The sequence below is a fragment of the Mauremys mutica genome, chromosome 6, assembly GCF_020497125.1.
Source record: "Mauremys mutica isolate MM-2020 ecotype Southern chromosome 6, ASM2049712v1, whole genome shotgun sequence".
NCBI classification, from domain to species: Eukaryota; Metazoa; Chordata; order Testudines; family Geoemydidae; genus Mauremys; species Mauremys mutica.
This window is the reverse complement of record NC_059077.1, coordinates 76227682-76253773: the sequence shown is the minus strand read 5'-3', so window position 1 is coordinate 76253773 and position 26092 is coordinate 76227682. Positions and strand designations below refer to the sequence as shown.

Below are 26092 nucleotides of genomic sequence, written 5' to 3'. Positions count from 1 at the left end.
TTATGTAGCATTTTTTATCCAAGGACTCCAAAGTGTGTGGGTTTTTTTTCCCCTAGAATTAGGGCCAAATCATATCCTGTATGGGGGGAAAAACTGTGGTAGGGCCCATAAACTGGTAGTATTTCCTATTTAGTATACTGCAGAAACAAGTGGGGAAATTAGTCCTCCCTCCCTTATATAGCATGGTCAAGAATATGGCCTCAAAAGGCTATCACAGATATAGGAGGACATGAGCATTCCCTGGGAACTTGAGGTGTGTACACTGTCTGCGTTAGAGTGTTGCCTGGGAAGGTGGTGGGAGCAGAAAGGCAGAGGATGAGTTCTCTCTCATATCTAACTTTCCATGACAGCACAGGTCTCTCATCAGAAGGGGCCTGTGCACAGCTGAGGGAATGTTTTACACCAAGAGGCACCACTCAAGATGATGACAATGTTATTTTCATGGCTTTTTCCCTACTGGTAGAAGAGAGCAGTTTAGTGGAGAGTGGTTACCACTATCCCCCACCTATGTATCCCCTAAAACTGCAAAATCTCAGACCTGTGGAGTTTCAGGGAAAAAGACTTGATGCTGCTATTGCCCTGTCCTTCACACTTTTGTTTTCAAGAAATTAATGTGAACCATTTAGTTTAGATTTGCAGCTTCCTCATGAAATAGGTATTATCACCCTCATCTTATAGAAGGAGAACTTGAGGTACAGGGATGCTAAATGACTAGCTGAAGGTTACAAAGCAGGTTTGGTGGCAGGGCCAAGTCTGATCTAACCACCGGAAGGCACTTCCACATGTGCAATACTAACATTTTTCAAGGCACAACAATAGTTTAACAACTTGAATCACAAGGCTAAGTTAAAACAAGAACTAGTGATCAGACCAGTCACCATCGCCTCTTCCATGATAACCATCAACTGATTCCTCCAGTTGCAAAGGGAAAGACTAAATTATAGCAATAAGTCGAGGAGGCTGAAGGTGACACTATCCTGCCTTTTCCAGTAACCCATCTTCTCCAAAACAAAAACAGAAGCAAAGTACATGCCACTTTAATGTGACCAAAAATCCTAGCTTCTTCCACTTCCAATTTTAGTTATGAGAAATTCTAAGCAGGGTTTGGGGAAATGAAGCACAAGACAATTTGGTTCCATCTTTCTCTTATCTATTTTCTGATTTTAAAAGGATGCTAATTTACATCAGTTAGCCAATGAACACAAATGGTAATTTTTTCTGCATAGCAAGAAAATGTCTAGTGAGTCTGCATATGGAACTCCCATTTACCTTAGTCGAAGTTCCATCCCAGAGCAGTAGCAGAATTCAGTACCGTATGTGTAAAAGCAGCACAAAATAAATGTGCTGATCCTAAAACTCATCCATTAAATGCATTAAAAACCCAGCTACTTCATTATTTGTATTACAGTAGCATTTAGGAGGCACCAAACTGAGAATATAAACTCTTTCAGAGCAAGAAATCTAAATAGACAGAGGAAGAAGAAACAGAGGCATAAAAGTGAAGTGAGCTGCTCAGGGTCACACAAGATGAGTAACAAATCTAGGAATAGAACCCAACCAGGGCCGGCTCCAAGACCCCAGCACGCCAAGCGCCTGCTTGGGGCGGCATGCCACGGGGGGCGCTCTGCCGATCGCCGGGAGGGTGGCAGGCGGCTCCGGTGGACCTCCCGCAGGAGCCGCGGGACCAGCGGACCCTCCGCAGGCACGTCTGCAGGAGGTCCACCGGAGCCGCGGGACCGGCGACCGCCAGAGCGCCCCCCCCTGCGGCGTGCCGCCGTGCTTGGGACGGGGAAATTCCTAGAGCCGCCCCTGAACCCAACCCTTCTGATTTCAGAAGTTCAGTGCCCTTTCTACTCTTCTCCCCTGTTTATAGTGAACTCTCTACATATACATATAATTAATGATGTACCTTATCTTGATAAACAATTGCATCTCTTCAAAAGTCAGACCAAATCTGAACAGACACATACATATAGTAGAGAGCAAGAGAGCTAAAATTAGATAGGATATTTGTCTACCAAATATCCTCTCTCATACGCCAGTTGGAAAGTACTTCTGAAAATTACAGGCATGCAACCAATGCTGTAATTTGTTCAAAGATTGTGATAGGGATGACGTGTAAGAAAATCCCCTTTTTGATTAATTTGATTAATTAAATGCCACTCTGCATATATCGTACTGGGTGTGTCTACACTATGAAATTAGGTCAATTTTATAGAAGTCAATTTTTAGAAATCGATTTTATACAGTTGATTGCATATGTCCACACTAAGTGCATTAAGTCAGCAGAGTGCCTCCTCGCTGCCATGGCTAGCATTGACTTACGGAGTGGTGCTCTGTGGGTAGCTATCCCAGAGTTCCCGCAGTCTCCACCGCCCATTAGAATTCTGGGTTAAGCTCCCAATGCCTGATGGTGCAAAAACATTGTCGCGGGTGGTTTTGGGTACATGTTGTCAGTTGTCCCTCCCTCCATGAGAGCAACAGCAGACAATCGTTTTGCGCCTTTTTTTTCCTGGGTTACCCGGGCAGACGTCATACCACAGCAAGCATGGAGCCCGCTCAGCTCACCGTCACTGCTGCTGTTGTGAGAAAGTCTACTGTGGGGGCTGATCAAGTAGCCAATGCAATCATTGACGTTCTGTTATCAAGGGTAGTGGCGCTGGGAAATGTGCGGGCCTTTTTAGATTTTAGGTGCATCATATTCCTGTCCTTTGTCACTGGTGAAGAAGTCTTGCAGCCGTACATTCCAGTCTGGTTGGTGCTGTAACACCCCATAGCACTTCTGTGGTTGACACGTGTAACAGCTACAGGGCTCTTGCTCTTTTGCCTTGGCCGAGGTACCTTGCCCTACCCAGACCTCCAAGCATTTGACACAGAAGCACCTGCAGCAGCTGGCATTGCTACACAGCAGCAGCTCCTTGCCTTCGCAGCAGATGGTGCAGTAGGACTGCTAACCATCGTCATCCACCGCTTCCGCTGCAGCTCTGCTCTCCTGCTCCACAGCGATGAGCTCGGGGGATCCGTTCATGAAGCCTGGACAGTAGTAAAGAACAGTTCAACTATAGGCTGAGCAAGTACAGAATGGTGGTAGAATGTGCCTTTGGATGTTTAAAAGCTCGCTGGCGCTGTTGGTCAGACCTCAGTGCAACCAACATTCCCACTGTTATTGGTGCTTGCTCTGTGCTCCATAATATCTGTCAAAGTAAGGGAGAGACGTTTATGGTGGGGTGGGAGATTGAGGCAAATCGCCTGGCGTCTGATTTTGAGCAGCCAGATACCAGAGCGATTAGAAGAGCACAGCAAGGCACGCTGCGCATCAGAGAGGCTTTGAAAACCAGTTTCATGACTGGCCAGGCTTCAGTGTGACAGTTGTGTGTTTCTCCTTGATGCAAACCCATCCCCTTTGCTGATTTTAATTCCGTATAAGCCAACCATCCTCCCCCCTTCAAAATAAAGTAACAATTGTTTTGAAACCATTTAAAAAAAAAAAAGAGATAACGGACAGGGTAGTGCAGGTGGGGTGGGAGAGGAGGAAAGGACAGGGCTACATTGCTTATTGTAGGCACACTAAAAATCAAACTGTTTGAATGACAGCCTTCTGTTGCTTGGGCCATCCTCTGGAGTGGAGTGGCTGGGTGCCCGGAGCCTCCCCTCCGCCCCCCCTTCCGCACACACATTCTTGGACATCTGGGTGAGGAGGCTATGGAACATGAGGAGATTATGCAGTGGATGCAGCAGGGGGCTGAGCTCTTGTTGGCTTTCCTGCAGCTCCAACATCATGTCCGTTTGCTCCCCCATTAGCCTCAGCATCGCGTCCTGCCTCCACTCTTCGTGCTCACTTAATTCTTTCCTGGTCTCTGCCACTGAATGCCTCCATGCATTAAGCTGTGCCCTATCAGTGCAGGAGGACTGCATGAGCTTGGAAAACATGTCATCGCGAGTGGGTTTTTTTCGCCTTCTCATCTGCGATAATCTCAGGGATGGAGATGATAGCAGGAGTGTAGAAACATTCTACGCTCTACGATTCTGGGGAGACTGCATGGTCACCTGTGTTGCTGAGTTTGCCATGCTGACCAAAAAGGAAATGAAATTTAAAAGTTCCAAGAGCTTTTCCTGTGTACCTGGCTAGTGCATTGGAGTTCAAAGCGCTGTCCAGAGCAGTCACAATGGAGCACTCAGGGATAGCTCCCGGAGGCCAATACCATCAATTTGCGTCCAACTACCCCAAATTCGACCCAACAAAGTCGATTTTAGCACTACTCCCCTCACCAGGGAAGGAGTACATAAGTCGATTAAGAGCTGTTTAGGTTGACGGAATGGGATTGGTTGTGTGGATACGTTCATTTTTAAATTGACCTAATGCAGCTAAATTCAACCTAACCCCGTAGTGTAGACCAGGCCACTGTTAAGTCTGCATCTAACATCAGCCTTTTCTAATGAGATTGAGATTTGCAGCTACTGCAGCTGATAGTTCATTTCAGATCCTGACCATTGCTGAAGTAGTGGCATTTTAGAATGGAAAAGAAAAAAAATTTAATACTTGCTGAAATGAATTGGTGACTGTGGCCCTGATCCTACAATGAGCACTGTATGGGCACCTGTGCAGAGATCACTGCATGATCAGGGCCTAACAAAGAAACATTCTAAATGTACTTTTTTGGCTGTGGAGAGTTTTACCAATTATTCCAATATCGTTATCAGTTTTAAATCCTCTCTCCCCTTGAGAACATTATTATAGTGGAAAAGAGACTTTTTTGGTTTAGCTTTAACCCTTTCTCTTATGACAAACTAAACTGGAAGAAGCCACTCGTACCAGAGTTAATGTCTACATGGGCGGAAGGGTGAGATATACCTTTATAGCTTTATCAGGTTACATTTACACATTTTATTCTACCAAAAATCTTTCCTGTGTCAACAAGGTGTGACACACACACCACAGAAAGCTACTTTGAAATAATTGCTGGAGACATCTAGTCAGGCTAACTCAGCATCAGGAATAGAGCAGATATGTATGTATAGCATTATAGGTTTCATAGATGTAATGGCATTTACTCTTTGGAATGATTGTTAGCTCATTGAACTGAGTACTGTATCTCAGGATCAATGGGACTTTTGCTTTGGGGGAGAAAAGCAAAGTTGATAATCCCCACTCAATTTCATTTAATGGAATTATGAGCTTTTGTTAGCAGAATTCAGTAATTGAAGAGACTTGTTAACATGACCTCTAATTACTTGTAAATTGTCATTTTAACACTGTACCTGATAAGGACAAAATAATCAGAAATTATTTGGGGGCATGTTATTCAAGAAGTAACTTTGAACTGAAAAGTTATTGTAATTCTGGTTGTTTCACAAAGATCCCAAGCTCCAGGGGTGCTGGAACAATTTGCATAGTGAGGGTGCTGAGAGCCATTCAACCAAACTGTAAACCCTGAATATAGTGGAAACCACTTCAAGCCAGGAGGTGTGGCAGCACCCCTGGATCCAGCACCTATACCACTCACATTTGTTTTGAAAAAAAAAACCCAAAAAAACTAACTATAGAAAATTTATATTAATTATAAAAATGTGATTATTAAAAATCAGTTGATCTCTGAACAGCAGTTAGTACTGATTAATCATCATGACTGACATTACCAAAGGAGAGTCAAAAAAATACTTGGTTTAAGAACATTTGTCTTGTGAAATGTATATGTCTAGGTTTCTGTCTTTGCTTCCTTTTCTTTCTCCATTATTTCCGGATCCCTGCTAAGGGATCCGCCAATTTTGCTACCAAAAAGGAGGCCTCTTACTGAGGTATGTACACAATAGAAGTCAGCCACACTAGCAGTTATCTTGGTACCACATATCACTTTCCTCCTCTAACTTCTCACCATTGTGTTACTTTTCAAAATAATGCCATGAATTACTTTTGCAAACGTATTTCAGTTTACGGAATGTTCACAAGCTATTTCCCCCAACTCACTGTTGGCCTATGTAATTGGTCAGCTAAGAAACACGGCACTGTTTCTGCTCTCAGACTGGATGACTCCCATGCCCTCAAAGAGCTTTGAAGATGGCCCCATGACCACTTTAGCCTCAGATGGGGTGGCACAGACTTCACTCAGATTTTTTCTGAGGGCCAAACTGGACCAAATTGGGCCAAACTGTCAAGGGGGTGGCATGCTTGCCATGTTCTGTTCAGGTGCAGTTCTCTCACAGATGATGAGACAATCTTGGATTTGGTAATCTTTTCAGTGAAATAGGATGGGGCCCCTTGCATTGGGAGGAACTTGGATCTGACATTGGATGAAGGCGGTCTGGGTAGGTTAAATATTATTTTACCAGATCTGCATCTAATGAAGAAGTGTGGGAAAAAAAGGAAAAATGTTTTTTCATTCAGAATTTTTCATTTTTTTTAATACATTTTTAAAAATGGTGTGTGTGGGGGGGGGGGGAACATTTTAAAATACCCCAACCTCCTTAATGATAGGAAGCTAACCTACATACACTAGGAGTCCCACATTGATTCTGTCTATGGAACTGCACATCAGATGAATGAATTTGACAGAGTTCATTTTCAAGGTGCAGGCTCTTCTGTATCTGAGGCAAACATCGTGACCAGTCCACTTCTCTTCACTCTCTTTGTGCTTGTGATCTACCAAGTAGCCCGCAGGAGTGAACTGTGCCAATACAGTACTGTTGGAGTCATCTAACCATTACACAGTGTCACAAGTCAGGCACCTTGGCTGAGATCAGCTCATGAAAGATGTTTCTTTCTCTCCGGACTGCTGTTTCACTGATCTGTGGGAGTGAGAGTCTCAGATGACTGACCATTAGAGAAATAGGCACATGTGAAATAAAAGGAGCAGGCAGAAAGTGCCCATTATTTGATCCCTGCAGGGGAATGGATCTCTTTGTACTGTATCTTCCAATGCCTATCAGGTGAGGAAATCCTGGACATTTTGAGTACCTGCATCCGGATTTTGTTGTTCCGCTGTACTGCTGGATTCTGAGAGCAGAACAGTTTTTTCCTAACCGTCTTGGCTACAAATATTAGTCTAAAAGTTGACACATTCAGTACAACAGGATTTTGGGTTGGGAGAACGTGAGATAGGCCTACGAGCAATCCGTACAGGGTTGGCAATTGCCAGGAGATTAGGGAAATGGGCTAGGCCAATTGATTAATCCCTACAGGTTGGGATGGATGCCTGAAGGGCCTTATAGAGCTCAATAATCAAGTGTTAATTCTAAGCCTAGCTTTTAGAAAGGGACAGTTTAGGAAAATAGCAGCAGCAAAGAGCAGTCGTCTTCCTCGCTCCCTCCGACTTCCTGAGAGAGGGAAGGGCAGAGATGGCTGTCACAGTTCCAGGCAACTGTATCTGTATTCCTCTGTGGTCCTTAGAGGGCACTTCCTTTTGGTTCCCAGCTCCTCAGCCATCACCTTTCTTGGTTAGAGACACGAGTCTCTTTCCCTCATGACCAGAGTTTTTCCAGGTGTTACAGTTCCCTGGCTACACTGAAATAACCCCAGCAAGTCAGACTGCCTAAACAGCATCTGCTCTGTTTTCTCACCAAAGGCTATAAATAGCTGTAATTGCCAGCAGTCACAAGTTACTACCTTAGAAACAAGCACATTTATTCTTAAGGTAAAAGCATGACAGAGAAAATGTATTTAAAACAATAAAAGTTCCTAGATGCATGCTAAAAGCTTCCACCAGTCTTATGGGACCTAAGCAGCCAAAATCCTTCCCAGGGAGGATTGGGGCCTCCCTTTGACAGATAGTCCTGTCCATTTGCTGGATCAGAAAGCAGGCCCCAAGTCATTTAAAACCCATGCTATTTATCTGAGTTGAGTCCTTTTCTTTGTCTGTTGGTCTCTGGAAAATCCAGTTTGAACTGGTATATGCGAGCCTCTCTGTGTGGTGGTCCTTCTCCAGAGGTGTTAGTCAGAGAGAATTTGCCTGATCACTCCCCTCACTGTTCATAGTTCCTGGAGGAGCTATGGTCACCATCCCCATGGGATTACATATAATCCATGGCCCACAGTGATACATAAATTTAACACAGTAAGATCTCCCGGTGGGGTTGCAGGAATTTACCATATCTGTTACAATGGCCACTGGAGCTGTTGGACCCAGCCTTTAAATGCTTGATGCTGGAGAAAGCAGCAACACAGAGAAATTCCTCCCATGGGGGTGGGAGGGGGAGGATCCCTTTTGATACATATGACTGTTGCCTTTGCCTGCATTCTGTTGTAATGTGTAATGCTGCTCACACTTCAGAACAACTGCGATAGGTATACTTAATAGGAAATAAATCCATAAAATAAATATTGCAAGTGTGGTCTGCATGGAAATACTGTGATTGGAAAAAACAAGTGAAAGTGGCTGGTGCGTTTTTGTTTGATTGTTGGGTTTTTTGTTTTTTGTTTTGTCATCAGCAGTGACACAAATTTGTGCCTACTGACATGCAAGCCCCACCTAGGGTGGGCCAGAGGACTCAAGCAATTGCCTTGAGACCTTAATCGCCCAAGGTATTTATTATTAAATGAAAACAAAGTACTTGAAGTTATTGCAGTGAAAAAGCTGGTTTTATATTACAAACAATTCAAACAAAATATTCTCCTGTTGGCAGTTTATAAATAAATAAAGGGGAAAATCACCATATCACACTTGTGATGGGATTATATCCTGCATTTTACACTTTATATTGTGATCAGGATGCAGCATTGAGTGATAGCTGCTGCTCTTGTTATGGCTGTCTTCAGCATTTCCTCCAGACAGGCTCCTGTGGAGGGGCAATATTTACAGCTAGTGCTTTGGCAATAAAGAATCACATGCCTTGATGGGCAGTGCTGCAGGAACTCATGATTGAGGTGGGAGGGAGGAGAGAAACAGCTGCCAGGGATAAGGTCTGGGCACAGACAAGACTGGGATACTAGCAGTGATGATAGATGCAGGGCTTTTTTATTTTTAATAGTAACTGCAGTTGTTTGTCCTTTGTACTGATATTTAAAAAAAAAAAATCCAGTATACCTGTAGTAGGATTCTTAAAAACAGATGTGTGATTGAGTTTTGGCATCTCTCATTTGGGGTGTAAAGTTGCACACTCAGACATGGAGAACCTTGTATTTGGAGAACCTTTGAACAAAGCCTGAGTGAAGATCATCAATGTTCATCAGTTATGAGAGTGAACATGCTGAAACTCTTCCTCTAAATTGTCGTTAGCAAAGTGGGGGAAGGCGCGTTAACACAGAAGCTTCAGTTTAGTTTTCACTTAAAATGCAAGATACATTTTTCTTTCTTCATCATCAAAACAGATCTCTAGTGCCCTAATTCCAAGTCTAGTTGAATGCTTACCTCTGGAGAGACAAATGAGAGGATGAGGTCACAGCTGCAATAGCCTGTATCATTTCAGCAGAGCATTAGCCCAGTGAGAAAGTTCACTTTGCCTTGGCTTAATTATGAGTCGTCTTTGAAATGTTAATCTTACTTTAATCAGAAGATACATGTTTAGGGCCAGGTCTCCAGTTAATGTAAGTCTGTGTAGCTCCACTGAAGTCAATAAAGCTACATCGATTTACATCGGGACCTGGCCCATAATTTCATTCTGTTACTATTAATGTTGGTACCATGCTTTGAAAAAGTAAGCCACAGTGTAAGGATTAAGTATTCTTCCTCATTCATAATGTTGCACTAGCAGCTACAATTGACAGATAAAGATTATGGGTTTTGTAGTTTAGTGGTGGGTTTGCCAATAGTGACAAACAAAATGAGTATATCCTATCTTTGTCACGTTAAGATATTGGAGAGCAGTGTTTTCCCATTGCTGCACTAGAAGCCCTGGTTAGCTGAAAACTGGAAGATCGCTGCTCTCATAAGTAGCTCAGGGGAAGGTATTGGTTTTCTGAAGTTTTTTGTTTTTTTGTTTTTGTTTTTAAATCACAACAGTGGCACAAGATCAGTGTTGTTTATTTATCAGCCTTAGGCTCTTCATGAAAGGATCAAATTATCTACAAAATGTCGTGAAATAACGGTAGAAATAGTTTGGGCGTGTCTACACTTAAAATGCTACAGCAGCACAGCTGCACCACAATAGCCCCTCAGTGTAGACACTGTGTATGCTAACAGGAGGGGTTCTCCCATTGGTGTAGGTAATCCACCTTCCCAAGAGGTATAATTAGGTTGGTGGACAAATTCTTTCATCAACCTAGCACTGTCTACATGGGAACTTAGATGAGCTTATCATCATCATCACTCGTACTGTGGATTTTTCATGCCCCTAACCAACGAAGTTAAACCACCTAAATTTCTAGTGTAGACCAGGCCTTAGTGTTTATGTCCAGATTTAGTAAGTGTACATGGCACATCGTAAGGCTCCCAGTATTCAGAGTTGTCATATTGTTTTCACACCAACATAATATTAAAGTGCCACTGTCCCCTTGGATGTTGTGACCATTAAAGTAGCTTTTAGGAACTGTACCACTTAGAGCTCTTATCTCAGTATAGCAAAATAAATAATCCAGGTGCAGATGGAGCTGTCTGGAGAACTGTCTTCTAGAGTCCTGTTTCTAAAATTACCGAGTTAAACATTCTTAAACAGAATACTGCTGTCTACGTCATTCTTTTTCTATAGCATGCATAGGTAATCAGTTTCTCACATAAGTTTGTACATAAACTGATATTTTTTTAAAAAGCCTATTTCTGAGGAGCATTTGTATTGGGACTACATAGTTTATATATAATATACACACACACACACCAGATTGCTGATGGGGACAGATCCTATCCCTACCCCATGCAGCAGAGCTGCAGCAGTTTTGTTAGTACAAGACCCCTCCTCAGCCACAGGGGTGTTTTTCCTTATAAGAAGTGATCTACAAGTCTTTGCTAAAACCTGAATAACTGGTGTCTTCAATAGGGTGGGAGGAGCACATCAATAGGGTTTTGAAGCTGCCCTCACTTACACAGCAGCTGTCACTCGGTTATTGTGCTGTGTTACAGAGGTACACTAATCCTGCTTTTAAGAAGTGGGCGTAATTGCTGGCTGCAGTCCTTAAGGTGGTGTTGGTTTTTAAATTGTAACATGTGTAGCATTAAGACATTTGGCTATTTCTCTGATGCCTGATATCCCAGTCCCATCTGTGTGAACATCCAGCAAGTTATACGATATTAAGGTAGTTGAATGGATTACAGTTGATATTGAGAGTATGAAAGTGGAGTATGGGGAGAGGCAAAAGTGAAAATGGCTCATTTGGTTTTATATCAGAGTCTGTGACTAAAATAGCAACTATGGTGAGACATCAGCTGTACGGAAACTTACAGTCCTTCCAGTTTCTTTATAAGAAGGTTCAGAGAGTAGTGGTTATAGCCAGATAGAAACTATTGTAAATCAATAGAAGTTCTCACTCAAGCTATCTGCATCCTTAAGTGAAAGATTACAGAGTCGCAGTGTTGTGACTCAAGTTTTGTTATGTGACTGGATATTTTAGGTTTTTGATGTTAATAAATTCAAAGCAAAACATGGGGTTAGACCTGTAGGGCTATAAGAAATTGCCCATGTTACCCAGGAATTACCCTTTTAACCTGGAATTGCAGTCAACTGTCACCTGATAAACAATAGGTGCAGTAACCGCCCTGTAGTTGCACAAGAAATTGACCAGAAGATATTTTCTGCCTTCAGGATTTTTTCCCCTTGGGACTCTTGCAATTTACGCACTTTTTTCTCTAAAGAGTTATAGATTTCAGTTTTCCTTAAAACAAAATATAATAAGATTTCATGGGGGACTAAATTGTTTAGTAAATTTATACTGGAATATGGTGCTTTCCACCATAGTTTTCCTAATTCAATGCAGGTCATCAGTAACCAAAGGCTATCATCATCATCAGATGATTGTGTCAGTAATTATGTTAGATGAGACAGGTAATTTCAGTTCAGTTCCCAGTGGGCACTTGTTCACATCACATACCCGATAACTTAATTAGCATGCTTATTGGGCATTTCAGCAGGTTCCAAGAATTTAATGGGAATGAAGACACCTCATGAGCAGGGCTGTCAAGCAGCCATGTTTCACAAGCACTAAATCCACATAATGTTTCTAATTGCATGAAAATTGGAAAACATCATTTTGGAGAAGGACTCCATGTTGAGGAAAGGCTTGAACAAGATTGTGTGAATCAGATTCTATTTCTAGTTGATTTAGTCACCACTCTGCATCAATATTTTTCATTTAGGGTTAGGAGTTAATTGGAGATGAGATTGTAGCATCATTGTATGTGTGACAAAGTAAATCAAATCACTAAGAAATATTTTACCCCAGAACCCCAAATAAATTGACATGTATGAATAACAGATGACAATGCCCAAATGGTGTGAGAAGTATAATTAACCAAGAGAAATTCAATAGACTACTAAAATGCACTTATGGAGGAAAACAGATGCTTGTAAAACACAGTTTCCCCTTAAGTACAAACTAAGATTTCACAAATTATGGATTGTGGGATTTCTGAAAGCCAAAAGTCAACCACTTAAACATAGCCAAAGATTGCAAGTGTAAACAAGGAGGAAGGGCATGTTCATGAGGCTTAATTCAAAACTAGAAGGTGGCTGGCCTGTAATTATCAAACTTGTGGGGTGAGGAAAGAATACTTTTGGCAATAGAGAAAAAGTAGGGTGTACACTACCTCATGGAAAAAGTTATTACAATGGTCCCTCAAAACAAGGCAAAAAGGCATGCTTTCCTCCTGACTAAACAGAGGCCAAGGCAAGGATTCAGTGTCTAGGTAAATTCAATATTCCATTAAACTCATAGAAAAAGATTGAGACAAAAAATAGTCCTTTTGGGGTGCCATAATAAGCTGGATCAGCTGTACTGTCAGTTTTCGCCAGAGATTTCAGAGATGTGAATTCAAGTCAAACAATATTATGCAGCTAGTATTTTGGGGTGTATTAACAGAAGTGTTGTATGTAAGACATGGGAGGGAATTGTCCAATGTACTAAGCACTGGTAAGGCCTCAGCTGAAGTACTGTGTCCCAGTCCTGCTTCTGCAAATAGCTGCAGATTGTACTATTAGGGCTTGGCTACACTTGAAAGTTGCAGCGCTGGGAGTTACCGCGCTGGTCATCCAGCTGTGTAGGAACAGCGCTGGTGTGTGGCCACACTCACAGCTACCAGCGCTGGTGTGTGGCCACATTTGCAGCGCTGTTGGGAGTGATGCATTATGGGCAGCTATCCCAGCGTTCAAGTGGCAGCAACGTGCTTTTCAAAAGAGGGGGGTGGGGTGGGGCGTAGTGTGACAGGGAGCGGGCGAGAGAGAGAGAGTGGATTTTTGGAGCCAACACTGTGTGTTACCTTCCTGCCTTGAAAAATCAGAACATGTTCCCGATCCCTTAGCCTTAACTCTTAACTGCAAACAGCCTGCAGCCAACGGACTCCCTCTCTCCCCTCTGCCCCGTTTCTGTCAAGCAAACATTCACTCCCTGCCTGCCTCATTATCTCATTTGATTGTTCACAGCCAGGTACAGATTGATCACAGCAAACAGGAGCTGTGTTTGTAGATAAGCAGCTCCGGGATCAACGGATCAATGGAGCTCCGTGTTCACAACAAAACAAAGAGAGGCAGCATAACAAAACAAACAGAGTAATTTATAAAAGCTTTCTGGGATATCTGCTAATACCCTGAAGGCCACTAACAGCGCTGGTGTGTGTCCACACTTGACGAGCAGCGCTGGATTACCAGCGCCGCAATCGCTACACCCCAACCAGACCAGGTGTTCAGCCAGCGCTGCAGCCAGGGAGTTGCAGCGCTGGATGTGCCTTGCAGGTGTGGACGGTTACTAATTGCAGCGCTGGAAAGCCTCCACCAGCACTGCAACTTTCAAGTGTAGCCAAGCCCTACTATTAGTAGCACAGAACCTTACTACACCCCACTTAATTGTCATGGGATCATCAGAATGACAATAGGGTACACTCAGGGAGTCTCCAGAACATCTTAACATGGGGATGGATTTGTGCCTGGCTGGTTTACATTGTTATCCAGCGACATTCTTGAGGATCTGCATGGCCTCAAAACAGGCTAACCCTGGCTGAATTTCCTAAAGGGATGGAGAGAGGACATATATCCCTCTTGCCCACAAAAAACTCCACTTTCTGGGGGAAATGAAGAGGATAGGGCTTGATGAATGAGCTTTACCCCTTTCAGAACCTACAGGACCAAAAAACCCCTTGACCATCCTCCAGTAGAAGGTTGTTCTTTACTTCACACCAGTGCCAGGTAATAGCTCTAGGGAAGCAGGATCTCTAGATGGGGAGGGATGGAGAGGACTAGGTGTGGCATAGAGAGCTGCAAGAGGCAGGGAAGTAATTTACATTAGTTTTTCCAGCCGTCCTCCTGCCCACTGCAACTCCCAGCCTTGGAGTTGCAGAAATTGAGCCATTTTTTCCTTTATTTATTTTGCCCTTTTGCAACATGCTGACTTCTTCCCCCCCACCCCCTTTATAGGTTTGCCTGCCACAGAGCCAGCATCTACAGCCAAGTTCTAGTGTTTTCACTCTCTAAATCCATGGATAATTTAGGCAGGGTTAATGAGGCTTTGCGATACACCGAATGGTGCACACAGATGTGTTTTCTGAGACTTAAATGGATCTATAAGATGATATTGGTTTAAGAGAATAACTAAAGAAATTTCATAATGATCATATCCTAAGACCTAATGGAACTTGATGGCCTTTGAATAATTTGGCCTGAGTCCCTTCCTCACATTTATAAAAGGAGAATCAAGTAACAACCCAGATTTCCTTAATACATGGACATACAGTGAATAATTTTGGGGTTAGTATGCATCTCTTTTTAGGGGCAGGAGATCAGCAAATTGTTTCTAAAATGTATAGTGCATTAAAAAGAAAATAATTTACATTCAGTATGCAACTGTTCCTGTGAAGCTCAGGAAGCTTGTGTTTAATGTGATCCTGTTAATGTCATTAATGTTTTGCTTTCAGTTAGTGAAAAGGTAGCTTTTGTAAACACGGTTGGTTTGTGCGTGTGTGTGAGGTAGATTTCATAACCTTATATTAACCACAATTGTTTTGGATTTCTGTTAATCTTTTTAAAAGGTTGTAGAATGTAAACGTAAGTGAACCGTTTAAACAGTGTGAACTGGAGAGCATTTTCTGAGACATTTCATGCTGTTTCTTTCACCCTCAAATGAAAGGAGGACTTGAAAGGGAAATGTTCTAAAGCCAGGGTTGCCAGCTGCATCTCTCTTCAGCTGATCTTCATAATGGTTCCTTCTGGGGGTTAATTTGCTTTTTTCGTAAGCATCTGATACTGGCCACTATGGGAGACAGGATGCCAGGCTAGTGAGACCACTGATCTGAATTCTTATAACAGATATTAGGCGACACTCAGTATTTTTGTGGATACCTCTCAGGTACCACAAAGGAACCAGGATCTGGCCATAGTTTGTCATTTTGAGAATTCCCAAAGCTAGGAGGGAGTTCTCTACTAGCATAAAGCTCCTGCACCAAATACCCCTCACCAAAGTAAGGGGCACATTGAGGGTAGATGGGATGTGTCAGAAGTGGAAAGGAGGTGAGGCGAGGCAAGGCAAAGCTATGGTACACCAGTCAGCTAATCCCATAGAAATCCTTTGCCGGTGGCATAAGTTAGAGCAGTCCCTAGCCTGCTCTAAATCATTGCATTTGTAGGGCTGACACAGATGGCATAATGAGATCTGACAGCTTCTCAGTCCTGTACTAAGCAGAACATGGCACATAAGATAATCTGCCCCAGAATGTTTATTTCTGGGTAGAAGTCGAACACTATCAGGTTGAAATTCATACTAAAATCTATCCCACTATCCCAATCACATTCCCTTACATTTCATTCTAATAATAAATATATTTTTAAAAAATCTGACTGCCATTTTATCATCTTTTGGCACCTCTCTCAGCGTAGATAATAAAAGTAAACTTCTCCAGTTTATGTATATTCAGCTTCTAGTAAGGTTTGCTTCCTGCTTCTCATGATCTAGCACAATGCTGCAATATTTGGCTTGGAAGCATTGGAAGAGAATGTTTAAATTCAGACAAGCCGTTTTCATTTAAACAGGTAATTAAAAGCAAGTTATTTTACTTAATTTTGTTAACAAAATATCGCCCCCCATACCCCACATATAAATGTTGGCCCTAATTTACTTAGCATTCGCCCTTCCGATGATTAATAATAGAAGACTACTTTAAAAGTATTCCATGTAGCTTTGAGGCTTCCCATTATCACTGCCACTGTGCATGCTCACTGCAGAAAACTACGAGCACATCCTCCCTGACTGCACCTTTGGCAGATGGGAGGAACAGCAATCTCAGATTTCCCCTCATATTGCCATGCACAGCAACACTAGTGGAGTATAGGGACCAGCCAGCATGATCACATTTTTAAATATAGAATCCTCTTAAATGCACTCTCTTTTTGGCATTAGGAACTATTTGTTATGAAAACACACAGCATAATTGAGTTTGGTATAAGGTAGCTTTCCACAAAATTCAAGATAGAACTCTGTCTAAAAATTATAGAAGACGGATTTTAGAATTTACAGCTCATTCTCACTGGGACAAAGGAACTCTTTTTGTTCTTTTATTAGTGCATCTTCCTGTGTGGAAGCAAATGGTAGAGTATTTTTAGTCACTTTTGTCTGGAGAGTAAGAGAGGAAAAGGAAAGGAGCTTAATTTTATATTCCTTTTTTCTTTAAAGAAAAAATGGCTTTTTAATCTTCCAAAATATCGTTTAATTCATTTGCCAATAAACACCAGATGCTAAACCAGTGCCAACTAAATCACTACAGGATAAAATACAAAGTACGTTCTTTTTGTGGGGAGGGTTAGCTGGCAAGCCCACAAGATTACATAGGCTGATTACCCACCATTATTTTGAGACAGCACATATATAAATAAGTTAATGCAAGAGAGTGCTTTCAGGGAATAAAGTACTATATACATGCTATGTTTTATTTATTTATTGAGTACCAACAGTGGGCTCAGCACTGGATAAAACATTAAAAGAGCTGGCCCCCACCCCAAGGGGCTGATAATCTAGTCCTGATACTAGACAAACAATATAAGGAGAAAAGGCACTATCTGTTCCATCCGCACCTAAAATCCCACTGTACCTCAGTGCACACAAACTGCAGTATTCAACCCCAGATGATGCAGATGCATGGTTCACTACTGAAAGGCTTCATGGAATAAAGTGCTTGGGGTTTGTAGGATGAGAGAGAGGTGGTTGGTATAGAAAATCATTTTAATATGAAATGGCTATGTAGACTGAGAGATGGAAAGGAAGCTAATGAAAAATACATTGACAATATCAAGTTATATTAGTATGCATTGAAACGGTGATATGATTAGGATAAAAACAACAATTTTAGATACTGCATTCACTTGGCTTTCAAAAAAGTCAATTTTAACCTTTAAAAAACCAACAAAAATATTGTCCAGGCTGTTTAATAGGCTTGTAAAAAAGCCTTTGATGTCCGTGTGAAATTTGTAAAGTCAGAATTGCCAAAATCATCTGTTTAAAAAAAAATTAGGCCCCTCAAAATCCAGAAATACTAAACACAGTTCATGCTGAGTGGTGGGTATTGTGTTTTATTTGCCTTCGGATTTGTGAAACTTTAGGTTTCACATTTTCAAGCTTCTCTCTTCAACCATGAGGACTGGAAACTTACTGGGCCTTTAATAAAAGCCCCAAATATCACAAAAGACTCAATAAAATCATGAGTTACTAACACTGCAGAGAATTTAGATGATATAATTTAGGGAATAAAATTAATCAAAGATTGGGACCGTATTATTCATTGGGTCTGATCTTTGGAATTTTTTAGTTTTTCAAGTCACTTGCCAACTCAGGCCTTTTTGCCTTAGAGAATTTTGTTTTCAAAAATTACCCCCCACTGCTAACCTGCTCCACCACTATTAGCATCATTGTGAGCCCTAACACAGAGAGGCTGCTAGCCTGCCTTTGAATCACTATATTGATTAGACCTTCTCTGAGCAGCATTAGAAGACCAAGGCTCCAATCTTGCAGAGGCTTCCAAATGTGCTCAACTTTGTACACTGAGAATAGTCCAGAGTTACACATTGCATGAAGTTAAGCACATGTGGTAGGCAGCCTTTGCAAGATCAGGATCTGTGTGGGAGTCCTCTCTTATAGTTCATAGCCAGCATGAATGGAGAATGAGACCCGCAATTTGTAAAATTAAGTGTTTGCAGGACTGGGACTTTAGGGATTAAAAGGGTGGCAGCAGGCAGCAGTCCATTGGTTGGCCTAGTGGTAACAATGGTGAGACTTTAATAAAGACAAAACCACAACCATTTCCCTAGGTAGACAAGGCTGTAGTTCTAAATGAGGGATTTGACTCTGACCACTATCCCCTAAATTTCCTCCTACAGTTAATGTAAACTAAGGGCGTGGCTTGCTGCACACTTTAGGGCTAGTCTACACTTACCTGCCGGGTCGACGCGGTGAGTTCGACTTCTCGGAGTTCGAACTATCGCGTCTAATCTAGATGCGATAGTTCGAACTCCCTGCGCGCTCCTTTTCTTAGTGGGCTGGTTGTCTTTGTTTTGTTAGTTGTTCCAAAGTGCTCTGGTTTAATCTCTCCCTTCAGCTTATAAATGTGAAAGACAATCTGAGGTCAGCTTCACAAAACAAGAGAAAACACGCTATATGGAAAGAATGTCACACAGGGTCAGACTATGCCTTTCACTGCAAGTGAAGGGTCTGTTATCCAGATAGACAGAGCTAGAGTCCCAGCAAAACATGTCTTCTTGTGACTCTGGTATGCACCCCTCTCTCGGAGGTAGTGGAGATCCCTTTCCTCTTCCCATACCCCCCTACGGCAGGCTGAAATCAGTTCCCCCTTAAAGGGAAGTGCAATAGCAATAATAAATACTGTACAAAGAAGGTTGCTCTTATCCAGACAAGAATATTTACTAAATCGAGTACTTGAAGATTTTAACATTACCAAAAGTGGTGCATGGAGGTTTGCCATGTGACTCCCATTGAAGTAAAGGGAGTCATGGTTAAATCTCTTCTTAGCACCTTGAGGCCAAAAATTAAAGCTGAGTGTCTAATGTTTGGTTCCTAAAGCCACTTTTTAGGCACCTATGTAAGTGATCTGATTTAGAGGAAAGACGACCACCTCTAGCTCCCATTTACTACAATGAAATCTGTGAATACCAGCCCATCTGAAAACTGCCCACGTATGCCTAGGGGTCTACGAGGATTTAGTCACCGGAGTCTAGGCACTCCAGTTTGAAAATTTTGTCCTTTAAAATATGCCTTTAAATATAAAAAATGTGCTATGTACATATTCCAAGTGACCTAGTTCTTGGCAACAATAGAACCACATGCTTTGGGAAGACACCACCAGTTCCGCTTCACTCTCATCAGGCAATGCTAAGAAGCTATATTTAGTTATGAAACAATTATGGTGAAAAATGACACTTCCCAATTCATATAGACCTAATCAAAAGAAAAGTGAACCATCCCAAGGTTGCCAGCTCTCACATTAATTTTTGTCAGTGCTGCAGTTTTGGAACACTAACACTGGCCTCTTGTGTGAAGTTGCTAGGTTTCTGCCAGAGCTATACCTGATGCTGCAGCAGTCAGAAGTCTCTGCTGGACACAGCTGCAAGCTAGTACTCTGCTGCACCCAGTAGAGTAAGTCTGCTCCCCTGTTTGTGATGAGCATAGGAACAGAGAGCAGCTTACAAACCAGGCTAATTTTTGAACTTGCCTGGTTGGCAGTACAAACATCCCTGCTGAAATATCTGGGTACAGCAATGTGAATTAAGGGTACAGTTGTCCTGAGTTCAGACTTTGGTACAGGTACCTGATGTAGCCAGTAGTATTTACGCTAGTGGCGTTTTGCTTACTTTAATTGTAGGAGGAGGGGATAAGTTCTACCAGTGTAAATACCAAGTTTGCCTATCTACGGCAGGCTGAAATCAAAAATCTCTGTTCCCCAACAGAGATGAGTCCTCGGACTTCAATTCTGAATGTCCTTACTTTTGTCAGTTTTGACGCCAGTCATCAGAGAAGTTTGTTTAAATTTTGAGCAGTAGGCAGTCAGTTTCTCCAATACAATCTCACTAAACTATTATTTTTGTGCTTATATAGTGACGGGAGCGGTTCTTCCATCACCGTAGTAAATCCACCTCCCTGAGAGGCGGTTGCTAGATTGACAGAACAGTTTTTCCATCGACCTAGTGCTGTCTGTACAGGGACTAAGATCAGCTTAACTACATCACTTGGGAGTGTGGATTTTTTCATACCACTGAGTGATGTAGCTGGGTCAATCTAATTTTGTAATGTAGATCAGCCCTAGGAGTCAGGCCACTTTTTCAAATGGCATCTAGACCCAAAGCTATAAAATTTGTAGGTGTCAGCCAGCTAGTTGCAAGTCTATTGGCCTTAAATTTACAAGGTTGTGTTGGGTATACAAATAAAAAGATTCCTATTGACTTCAGTGGAGCTGAATCACATATTATGTGTGCAATAAGAAGGTGCAATTTAAGTAGCCTATTTGAAGACTTGGGTTACAACAACAACATTCTGTCAGGAACTTGCAGAGTGTAACTGGAAGCACATATTACTTTGTTTTTCTAGATTGTGCTTAAGTGATAGACTCCTGGGACTTTATTCACGCCTGTGTTCCACCAGCTTCTGCTGGCAGAAACCCAGGCACTAGAAAGTCCATCCACTCAAAGACACATTGCAGTGACACAAGGTATCTGCAATCCCCTGCTCCACAAAGGAGCCTGGAGACAGCTGGCACAGTTCAGGAAGTATTTGGATTGGTCTGGGAAAATCTGGTCAGAACAGAGGATGTGCTGAGTCATGGTTTCCTCCTCCTATTTGTCCAGTGTCCCAGAAAATCTTCTGAGAAAAACAAGACCCACATGTCCTGACTTTCTAGTGCTAAGAAAAACATAGCACCCCTTTATACATCTAAAGAAAGAAAGACCGACACAACCTCTGTTTTCTACCCCCTTTTCAGATCAGCCTTACATTAACTCTGTATTTATTTCTGTTAATGGAATACTTATGAATAAAACTGAAGGGCCAGATTCGTAAAGATACGTATGTGCCTTAGCTGTATAGTGGAATTCTCAACTCCGAGTTAGCTGGCTCAGGCTACCTGCATTATACACAGAGAGTTGGGCATCTATGAAAGGGATACTCAAAAGTGAGCAAATTGAGCAGGGAATCACCTAAGCTAGGCAGGTGGCCAAATGCAAAGGGTTTTGGTTCAAATTCAAAGGTACTTATATGCCTAATTGCCAGTGATCTGAACCTTAGACACTAGACTGATAGGCCCCTCTCTCTGTTCAGGGTTCTCAGCCATGAACCCTCTCCTGGCATTAGGGCTGAGCTGCCTTTAGGCACATTTATTCTGAAAAACTAGAGAAATAGACCACCCCACCCCAGAATACCCAATAGCCCAGTGGTTAGGGCACTTGCCTGGGATGTGGGAGACCAAGATTCAAATCCCTTCTCTTCTGAACTTGAGCCCAGGTGTAGCTCTGGGCTATTCTGGAGTGGTGTGGGAGCATTCCCAATCTTCCTTGTTGTTGCTGTTGTATAAACCATTAAATATTCACTGGGCCAGAGAGAGAGAGAGGCTACAACCTAGTGTCTAGGGCATTCATCTGGGTTGTGGGAGACCTGGCTTCAAGGTCCTGCTTCATATAGGCAAAGTGGAGATTCAAATTTGAGTCTCATACACCAAGGGAGTGCCCTAACCACTGGGCTATTGGGTATTCTGGACACACACGCTAGCCCACTCGCTGTCTTCTGTGCAGGATCTGCTGATGCTATGGGCACTCTCAAAGCATGCCCACAGGATCAGGCCCCACTGATGAGCTGGGCAGGGGAATATGGTTTGAGAAGCTTACTGTGGCAGCTCCACGGCTTTGGCCTACGCGAGGGCTCCAAGCTGCTGGTTAGCTGCGGAGTGTCGTCATGCATGCCTATTGGTGGAAAATTAAATGCAAAGGAGACTTAGGCACTTACAGGATTAGGTAGCAGCTGAGCTATGATTTTGAAAATGTCAGTGGGGCCAAAGTATTGGACGTAGAAGCCTAACTGCCTTTGTAAATGTGGCCCAAAGCTTGGCTAGTTTAAGTATTTATTCATTTGGCAAACATCATGAACTTAGTTTGTTTCAAATCCAACCAAACTTGAAATTAGATGAAGGTTTCTAACCATCAGGGGCGTGAAATTCTGGAACAGCCTACCGAGGGAAACAGTGGGGGCGAAGGACCTCTCTGGCTTTAAGATTAAAAAGAAAAAAAAAAAGTAGTCACATCCTCTAATTGAAAATGGTTTGAAATTCAGGGCATCCAAACAGGAGCGTTGATTTATGGATGGGCAGACATTTTGAAAACATACAACGAATAAAGGAACATTCAGGGATCTGTCCTTAGTCTGGTTCTATTCATTATCTTCATACATTATTTGGATAATGGCATAGAAACTACATTAATAAAGTTTGTGAACAATACCAAGCTGTGAAGGATTGCAAGCGCTTTGGAGGACAGGATTAGAATTCAAAGTGATCTCGACAAACTGGAGAAATGATTTGAAACAAAATAGGATGAAATTCAATAAGGACAAATGCAAAATACTACACTTAGGAAGGAACAATCAATTGCAAAAATAGAAAATGGGAAATGACTGCCTAGGAAGGAATACTGCAGAAAAGGATCTTGGGTTATAGTGGATCACAAACTATGAGTCAATAATGTAATGCTTTTGCAAAAAACCAAACATTCTCAGATGTATTAGGAGGAGTGTTAAAAGCAAGACATGAGACATAATTCTTCACTCTACTCAGCACTGATAAGGCTGCAGCTGAAGTGAGGTGTCCAGTTCTGGGCACCTCACTTTGGAAAAAGATATGGACAAACTGAAGAAAGTCCAGAGAAGAACAAAAATGATCAAAGGCCTAGAAAATATGACCTATGAGGAAAGATTGAAAAAATGGGTTTGTTTAGTCTGAAGAGAAGATGGGGCGGGGGGGGGGGGGGAAGAATGGTGAACAACAAGATACGTTTTCAAGTAAATAAAAAGGTTGTTTATAAAGAGAAGCTTGTTTATAAATTGTTCTCCTTAACCACTGAGGAAAGGATAAGAAGCAATGGGCTTAAATTGTAGCAAGGGAGATTTAGGTTAGACATTAGGAGAAACTTCCTAACTGTAAGGGTAGTTAAGCACTGGACAAATTACCTAGAGAGGTTATGGAATAGCAGTCATTGGAGTTTTTTTAAGAGGTTAGACAAACACCTGTCAAGGATGGTTTAGTTGTTATTACTCAGTCCTGCCTCAGTGCAGGGGTTGGACTAGATGACCTGCTGATGTCCCTTCCAGTCCTACATTTCTGTGATTCACACTGAATTGCTTTGTGCCACTGTCTAGTAGTAGTGGCACTCAGTTCTCGGACATGCAGGTTTATAAAATTGTAGTTAATATACAGTTTAGAGCCTAGCAATTTTAAAGCTCTGCATGTTCAGATCACCTGAGCTGAAAATTGTGATCTACAGTATTCAAAACCTAGTAAGATGTGGGCTGAAATAAAATCAGCATGAATTGCTCAACAATATCAATGGAATCAGCATTGCGCTACTATATATTGTAAAACATTACAGTGAAATCTTGCAAGTATTACATAGCATGTCTTGCCCAAGTGGTAACTAAGCATAACATCTTCCTGTTTCAACATTCTCAACTTGTATCCCATAGCTCCTAGAAGCATTTTTTTTTCAACACTGAATGCTGCTAAGTTATGAGTTTTAACAGGCTTTTTTTCTTTTAAACCACAGCACTGAAGGTTATTCTAAAATTGTTTTCCAAATATTCTTAAACTCCCAGTTGATCCCCCGCTGATGTTCATTGTGAAAAGTATTAAAGGTCTAATAATAATATTTGGAACTTTTGTAATTCACTGTCCAACATGTGTTTTGTGCCCTCCTCTGGTGGATTTTTAGAGGATAACTGTATAGCTACCAGCTAAGGGAGTTATATCTTGAACTCAAGTAGTAGAAGCTCATGCTTTTAAGTCTGGATGGCTCGGTTTCAATCTTTGGTGACTAGCTACAATGGAGGTTGCTGCACTTATAATCCCTTTTAATCAGAGGTTCTGAATATGCTTTGTTGTAGGCAGAGCTAGCCTATAGTTAAGGAACCAAAAATTTAGAATGTGAAGTGTTTGAAATGTTGGGAAGCCTTATAGTTTTGCCAGTCTGGAACATCCATTTGAGGGATGAGGGGGGAGAGATAGGACCAGGAAACTGGGACAAGGAATCCAGAGCGGTAGTGGGTGGCAGTTGAAATCAGATGAGGAGCTGGGGTGGGTTAGACAGCAATAAGATAGACATAGACTGGAGGGGACAGGGGAAGAAGGGTCTTTGACTATTAGCGACCACTCCGTTCAGGAGCCTGGAATAGACCCAGGATTCCTGAGTTTCACAGTTCCTCTTCTGTCAGATGATATCTGTGAAACCCAGTCGCAAAAAGTGTCTCATCCCCCTATAGAACTGGTCTGTGACATATAGGATGACAACCTACTGCCTCTGCCATCACTTACTCCATTAGCTCAAGTGGCAGAAGTCTGTGCAGTGGATCTAAAGATTCATCGGCAGGATTGGAGCCATGCAAGTTTCACTATGATTCCACATGACAGAATTTCTGGGGCAGTTCAGTTTTGATTTTTACAAAAAATCCTGGGGAAATAATACAGAAACTATGTTGAGAGAACATTATGGTTGCAAAGTCAAGCATTCAGAAATCCCACAGGTCAGTTAATTCAGCTCCTGTGTGCCAATGAATACATGATTTTGCAACTTTAACAATATTATGGTGGCTAAGAATCCTGGTCCCTATTTTGTGTTTTAAGTGAAAATAGGGGCAGAGAGGTTAAGTCATTTGTCCACACAACAGAATCCAGGCCTCCTGTCTCCTGTGCCTGTGTTTTAAACACATGATCATCTTAGTCTCTCACTGCATCTCAGAGCCATCTGGATGCCCAAGTAAAGGGAAAGGTGATAAGTGAAAGGTAGCAACCAGGGAATTCCGGTTCTGAGAACTGTCAGGGAAGGCAAATGCAGCACGCAAACTGCAGCTGGGGTCAGACTTGCCCAGAGCTGTAGGAGAGTTAGAAAAAAAGTCACAGAATGGCCTGGAGCTTTAAGGAGTTGTGCTCAGCCGCACAAGTGCCTGTGGGCTGGGATGGTGAATAATATGGAGAATACTATAATAAGAACATAAGAACGGCCATACTGGGTCAGACCAAAGGTCCATCTAGCCCAGTATCCTGTCTTCCGATAGTGGCCAGTGCCAGGTGCCCCAGAGGGAATTAACAGAACAGGGAATCATCAAGTGATCCATCCCCTGTCGCTCATTTCCAGATTCTGGCAAACAGAGGCCAGGGACACCATCCCTGCCCATCCTGGCTAATAGCCATTGATGGACCTATCCTCCATGAATTTATTTAGCTCTTTTTTGAACCCTCTTATAGTCTTGGCCTTCACAACATCCTCTGGCAAACAGTTCCACGGGTTGATTGTGCGTTGTGTGAAGAAATACTCCTTTTGTTTGTTCTGAAACTGCTGCCTGTTAATTTCATTTGGTGATCCCTAGTTCTTGTATTATGAGGAGTAAATAACACTTCCTTATTTACTTTCTCTACACCAGTCATGATGTTATAGACCTCAATCATATTCCCCCCCCCATTCATCTCTTTTCCAAGCTGAAAAGTCCCAATCTTATAAATCTATCCTCATATGGAAGCCGTTTCATATCCCTAATAATTTTTGTTGCCCTTTGAGATGAAGCAACCACATCTGCATGCAGTATTCAAGATGTGGGCGTACCATGGATTTACATAGAGGCAATATGATATTTTCCTGTCTTATCTATTCCTTTCTTAATGGTTCCCAGCATTCTGTTCACTTTTTTGACTGCTGTTGCACATTGAATGGATGTTTTCAGAGAACTATCCACAATGACTCCAAGATCTCTTTCTTGAGTGGTAACAGGTAATTTAGATCC

General features: G+C 42.1%; 1 protein-coding gene across 3 annotated transcripts in view; it reads left to right on the top strand.

The window, feature by feature from the left end:
* The window catches only part of MARCHF3 (membrane associated ring-CH-type finger 3), a 108220-nt gene that overhangs the window by 40643 nt on the left and 41485 nt on the right, over nucleotides 1-26092 (top strand). The gene's annotated exons all lie outside the window — the stretch shown is intronic.